Source organism: Melanaphis sacchari, unplaced genomic scaffold (assembly GCF_002803265.2).
Source record: "Melanaphis sacchari strain LSU unplaced genomic scaffold, SCAv2.0 Contig19_pilon_pilon, whole genome shotgun sequence".
Taxonomy (NCBI): domain Eukaryota; kingdom Metazoa; phylum Arthropoda; class Insecta; order Hemiptera; family Aphididae; genus Melanaphis; species Melanaphis sacchari.
Window position 1 is genome coordinate 2,387,790 of NW_020270975.1, and position 6,892 is coordinate 2,394,681.

The following is a 6,892-nucleotide window of genomic DNA, read 5'->3' on the forward strand; positions in this document are numbered from 1 at the left end:
ATAACTTTGAATATAAACTCTGCTACTTGCGAAAGATCATTTTCCGCCATGAAAAGGTTAAAAACATGAATGAGATCAACAATTCTCCAAGAACGATTTGTTAGTTAAGGGTTGATTAATATTGAAAAAGACATTAATATTGACACGGTATCAGTATTAAATGATTTTGCCAAATCCAACAATAGAATAAATTTAATACTGAAGTTACATATTTGTAAATTTTGCGTAGTGAGAAGTAACTAGTTTTATTTTTATCAATAATTATTTTATTAATATAATTTTTTACTTACTTTATTATAAATTTTTATTATTTATTGTATGAAATAAAAAAATGACAACTTAAAGTGATAATTCAAACTATGAAAATCAATTATGCAATTATATTTTATCATCGCAAGATGATACTTTGAAACCAATTAATTCAAGTAACATAATACATTGGATTAACTCTTTTAAATTTACTCGGCCAAAAAAATCTATAATTAGAGATTTTTCTGATGCAAATAAGACACAATTATTACAAACATTGTTTGCTATTAAATTAATAACCGGTAAATTTTAATAGCGGTGGTTACTGAAATAATAAAATATCATTAGCCAAAATATTAATAGTACTTCACAATTTTGTACTAGCTAGCTCATTGAAAAATAAGATTTCAAATTGAAATACTTTAAATAGAAAATTAAATTTCAAAAGCTACAGATGACCAATTTATTTTATAATAAAATATATTAAATGTTGTCAAAAGGTGTTAAAAAAGTGAAGTTACCACTTTCAAAGGAAACCTTAAAAAAGCTATCAATGGCTAACCCAAATACTATATTTCAGTTTTTAAAATCTTTAAAACTAGTAATTGTGAAACTTAAACATAAAAACAATTAAAATTAGAAAAAAAATCAAAATTATCCACTTTATATCATAATCAATGATGAAATTATTCAAGTTACAGGTATTATTAGTATACATATAGTTATTTGTTCATTTACTATTTAGCATAAAGCAACACATTAATTAATCAACTTATTAGTGAAACTAAATGTATATAATTTAGTTTTATATTCCTTAGAAACCGACTGTTGCACTAAAGAATATCTCGGGAAAGAAATTGTAGTATTAATAAATAAACAGAAACATAAAATTAATGACATAGAACACAAGGTTAAATTATTTAAACATCTTGTGATGCATTAAAAAAAAAAAAATTATAATTTTATTTACTTAGCTATAAATTATGATTATAATAAAAATGAAGATTTAAATATTTATTTATATTGACCACACGAGTTCATTGATAAGTGTTAAAGATGGGCAGATAAAAGATTTGCAATCACAATTAAATCAGCCGAAAAAAGATAACACTTTCTGAATATGTTACAAATGAATTATAATGATGAGTTTTTTTTTAATTTTTGTAGTTAATTTAATTTTTTTTCTACAACCATAAATAAAAATAAAAAATATAAATACACGAATTAAAATATGTGATAAAATTGAATACATGACTAGCAAATAATAATCTAATATTTTTTAACTATACATATAAAATTAATTTTAATTAAATATACTTGATGGATACTTGTCAATAAGTACAAATTATTTTGGCATAGAGGTAATATTATCATAGTATTTTACAGTTTAAAAACTATATTGATTGATGCCATTTTAAAGGAAATGCCTTTTGACGATTGTAAAATGTTGGCCTAGTAAATTCAAAAGAGTTAATCCAATTTATTACGTTAGGTACTTGAATTTATTGGACTATTATTGTTTAAAGGATCACTTTGTGATGATAAAAGAAAACTGTATGATTGATTTTCACAGTTTGAATTATCATTCATCAACCGATAACTCATCTGATTTTCCAAACGATAAAAGTTTATAAGATTCTGATTCTACTAGTCTTGATAGTTACCAATCAACTGTATTACATGGTATTTTTAAAAACCAAAATATACTTAAACCAACTTCTTAGAAGCCCATGAACAATATTTTATGAATTGTATTGCTAAATTGACAAAATCATTTGGTCGTGTAGATAAGAGAAAAAATTATACTCAAACCGATGTCCATTGAAATGCATAAATCGTTATGAAACCACTGATGATTTCGTTGACAATTAGCACTCAAATTGATGAACATTCTGTTTTCATTAACTCTAATGTTCAAATAAATGAATATGATGTTAATAATTTTACTCCTATTAGTTCAAATTCTCAAATTATAAATAATACCATTAATCCCAAGGATATCGAAGAATATAAACTTAAAGATAATTATAACTGTGATTGTAATGTTTCTAATAAGTCACATTATTTATCTCATTTTCATATGTATCTTTGTAATCCAGCAATTCAAAATAATAATTTAATGCATAACCCTATCAGTGAAAACAACTTCAAAATAAACAATTTTGAACATTAAAAACTAAACAAACATATTTTACTCGAAAATACAGTTAATGAAGCGATACCATTTATAAACAAAAATAATGAAATGTATAAAAAACGTATAAAGATTGTGGATAAAAATGTTCCTGAAATAAATTGAAAATAATGCCATATGCCAGAATAGCAAAGAATTTTAAAAAAAAATTCAAGGAAACAAATTGCTGATGATAAAGAAAACCGTAATCATTTTATATCGAGAGTCTTTAAAAAAATTTAAGATATAATTTATAGATAGATTTTTCATGCTTTGATGAATCTGACAATAATAATATGTCGATGATTAAAATTATTAATTCTTAGATATTTTACAAAGACTTCCTTGAGGTTTCATTATATTATATTTATTTGTTTCTGATATCAAAAATAATGTTTAATCTTCCAACTGAAAACAATATTCTGTATATTAAGTGATATTTTTATTTTATGTGTTTGATGTGGAGGGGGTGTGGGGGATTTTTTTCTTGAAAATACCGAAGGGCCTGAGTTCCTACCAAATGTAATTCCCTATTTGCTCCGTAGACCATCCAAGTAATCCATTAGGGACCCCTTAGGGGTTTATAAACCACCGGTTAAGAACCCCTGGTATATAACATTTATGTACTCACAGCTTAAAGGGTGTATGGGTGAAATACTCCACTTTATAATTTTACTCTGCAACCTTCATATCTGAATAAAGCTCCTAAAATCTTCTGGTTCAATGTAAGTTCATTTATATACACATAGCTAGTTCGGGTAGTTTCTATAGCCTATAATTAGATATAAGTATATCGTAAATATTAAATTCTAATTTAAACGATATGATTTTTCCAAAATGTGATTAAATTATCCATAACATTCCATTAAAAAAAAAAAAAAAGTAGGTATATAAGTTAATATCGTAAGGTATAAAAGTATAATATTGACAATAATAAAATAGGAGACACTATATAGGTATGTGTTATGTATATTGTACAGTGTGCAGCACTTAAATTGAATGACACGTGGAATAATAGTACTCACGTCTAATTTGGATAGATTGTTTTTCTTTAATTATATTTTCACCCGAACAGTGAACGCCCATATTCGTGTTTGCGCTTCTATTGTTCGATATAAGTATCGACTGCGTTAAGTGTATATACTATATACATATTTATAAATGCACATATATACAATATACGATATATATATGTGTGTGTGTGCGATATGTGTAACTGATGAAAGTCACGCAAAAGCTCAAAGCCAAAACGTGAACACCTCCATTTATAATTATTACTATAGTTATATCATATATCCACACTAACCGTGTACATAATTATTTACAGTATAAACTATATATTACGTATTGTACAAATCCATAATCATACTCCTATGCATAGTATACCTGGATCGTCCTGCGCACACTCCGATTAGAGATATTATACGTAACAACAGCTTATGATTTCCTTATAATACACGGTGGATCACGATATCTGCGCATTGTGTGAGTATTGTCATGCGGCTATTTATTGTTGTACCTTTACCGAATGCCGAATGGGTATTGACTAATAGATGAAGAGTAATTTATCGAGATGCTGGTCCCGATTTTTAAACTTTTAATAATTTATTATTTATTCAAATTCTAATTTTTCAGAAAAAACATAACGTATCTATATACTTATATCAAAATTTGAAATTATTTCTGAATAATATGTATGCTGTAATAGTATATGATTAATTAGATCATAGCAGGCATGGGCGTCCTAGATGGGGGGGGGGGGAGCAAGACAAGGCACTTTCCCCTTCTAGAATTTTAATTTGTTACCTAATTGTAATCATTTTATGTAAAAATGACGAAAAATAATAATGTTTTATAAATAAAATGTATAATAACAATATCTAAATGGATTAAATGTAATTATGACGAAACATAATAATGTACTATAAATAAAATATATAAAAAAATCTTCATTTATTTTTTAAATTAATTTTGCCCCCCCCCCTAAAAAAATGTTTGGGGATGCCCATGATCTCAAGGCATATAATTTTTATCCAAATATTTAATGTTATTTTATGATCGCATAAATAGTAAGTACCTATATAATATTATATAGTTAACTATAAAATAATTTATTGCGGGTTCAGATTTTGAGAATATGGATTTTTAACTTTCGAAATTATACCTATAGTTTTAGATACTAATAAATAACAATACAGGATTACATAGAGCATATATTATATTTAACCGTATACAATTATACCAATACTACCAGTATATTATGCCCTATTCTGCGGTACGCGGCAGCTGAATACGAATTAAATCTATGACACATACTGTTACAGTAATAATTTAACGGACCGTCAATTAATATATTATAATAATTTAATAGTTTCCGTCGAAAATGATTAACGATTATCATGGACGCGTTCATGTATTTTTATTACGCATAACCTATACAGATCGTTACAAAATAATGTTTCAATAACATCGATACGGAGAGTCGAATTCTTGAGATCAACGTAACAAATATTTTATACATGAAGCGTACTGTTGTAATTTACCCGCATCGATGCACTGTTGTGGGTGTATATTGAAAAACAATATTAAATTAATTAAAGTGCAACTAATCGTCAGAAAATAAAGAGGAGCCGAAGTCGTAATTAAGACCAATAAAAAATTAAAACAAAAAAATATCGTAAGCACGTAGAACTCGCTTTTGAACGTTATAATATGCTATGGTTATAATGTAATGACTAATGATAATAAGTTTTAACGGTTATGCAATGTGTCTAGTGTAGATATGATACAAATAATGATTACTAAATATATTATATATTCCAAATGATTGGACTATTTATTAAACTGCTGTTGACACCAAACTTTTTGTTACAATTTATGGGGAAATGAGATTAGTTACTTACTTCATTATTTTCTCTATAGCCGACTAGTATAACAATTGTGATAAAATATTTGTAAATATTGTTCTCGCTCAAAAGCTATAACATTTAAATACTTTTAGATTTTGAGCAGAGCGATGAATGTATTGATATTTGGTTTTTCAACGCGATATATTTTTTTTTGTTCGTTTTTGGGACAGTAAAAATGCTTTAATTTTAAATTTAAGGATAATTTCTGGTAAAAAAATAAAAATTGAGATTTAATTGGTACTCACGCTGTGGGGTGGAGGGGGAATCAAAATTAAAAATAGTCTAGTACATTCCTAAATAATCGGGGTAAAAAATTTGATAAAAAAAGAAAAACCGTAAAAACTTTTTTCATCAAATACTTATACTATTATTTTCTGTATAATATTATAATATAAATTTCAACCATTTATAAACATTGAAATTTTTATGTACTTTTTTTATTTATATTTTTATGTACAATTTATGAATACGCAAAAATACTTGAAAATTTAATACAAAATCCCATATGAGTAATTTTTATATTTTCATAAAATTATTTAAAATAAATTGCCATAATTTTTTTAATTTACATTAATCAAAGCCCAAATTTTTACAACATTTTTCAAATGTAAAAACTACAAGTTATAATTGACTCTTATTTTAAAAAAATTTAAAAAATGTTCAATTTTTTAAATAGTTTAAGTTAAGGAATTAAACACAATGCTTCTCATAAATATTTCATACTTGAACCAAAAAATCCAAATATACATAAATACAATATTATATTTTATTGACATTTAAAATGTTTTATACAATGGTGCGTTATTAACTCAAACGTCAATAACAACCAATATAATCTGGCACTTAAAAATATTAATAATATAATAAATGGCACGTGTTCGACAAAAATGTATTCAACCTACCTTAATATTAGGTAACAGTAAAATAAGTCAGTTTGATTAGAACAGTGAAAAACATAAATCTTGAAATGTACTCCAGTGCGGTATAGGCTGAAAGACCGTGTCCGCTCAGGATCGGTTTTTGCATACGACGATATCATAATATCACTGAACTCTCAAATTCAACACACCCATTACAGTGATCTACGCGACACCTAATGAATGTCCGAGTTTTACCCGCTTATTTACTTCTCAGTTAGTTCCTTACACCATTGTCGTTTCTGCACAAAACATAATTGCGCACAATAATAATTACATTTCTCCGGGTACGTATTTGTGGCGTCACCTGGTGGAAAACGTGCACGGCCACTGCACAAAACGTTATTTCACGTACTGTGCGAACGCACAGGTGACATCGTAGTCGACGCGAACCACCGTCACGCCCGAGACCAACCTACACCTTCGGTTTTCCGCGTCGGTCGTCGGAAGCGACGCGACTCGGGTCACAACACGGTCCGACGCCGGAAGTAAATCGTTTGGCAACCGTCAAGGCTCTCTCTTGGCGGTTCCGGACCACTCGGACGCGGAAGCGACGCGACTTTCGAACGCCGTCTTGTGCGGCGTCGACGACGCAGCAGTACGGTAATGGCGTGTTGCTGTCTCGTCGTTCGTTCGGTATTACC

The 6,892-nt window shown here is 27.8% G+C and overlaps 1 pseudogene; it reads left to right on the forward strand.

The window, feature by feature from the left end:
* The first annotated feature begins 331 nt into the window (after positions 1 to 331).
* On the forward strand, positions 332 to 1,367 carry LOC112592928 (annotated as a pseudogene).
* The last annotated feature ends 5,525 nt before the right edge of the window (positions 1,368 to 6,892 follow it).